This window comes from Pygoscelis adeliae, unplaced genomic scaffold, assembly GCF_000699105.1.
Source record: "Pygoscelis adeliae isolate BGI_AS28 unplaced genomic scaffold, ASM69910v1 Scaffold77, whole genome shotgun sequence".
Classification (NCBI taxonomy): Eukaryota; Metazoa; Chordata; class Aves; order Sphenisciformes; family Spheniscidae; genus Pygoscelis; species Pygoscelis adeliae.
The window spans coordinates 7,937,874-7,938,123 of record NW_008825216.1 but is presented as its reverse complement, the minus strand read 5'-3'; positions in this window follow the sequence as shown (position 1 = coordinate 7,938,123).

The following is a 250-nucleotide window of genomic DNA, read 5'->3' as shown; positions in this document are numbered from 1 at the left end:
ATGGTATAGAATAAGGGGTGGATATTGTCCTGGTTTCGGCTGGGATAGAGTTAATTTCCTTCCTAGTAGCTGGTACAGTGCTGTGTTTTGGATTTAGGATGGGAACAAAATTGATAAGGCACCGATGGTTTAGTTGTTGCTAGGTAATGCTTCCACTAGCCAAGGACTTTCTAGTTTCCCCTGCTCTACCGACTGAGAAGGCTGGAGGTGCACAAGAAGCTGGGAGGGGGCACAGCCAAACTGGCCAAAG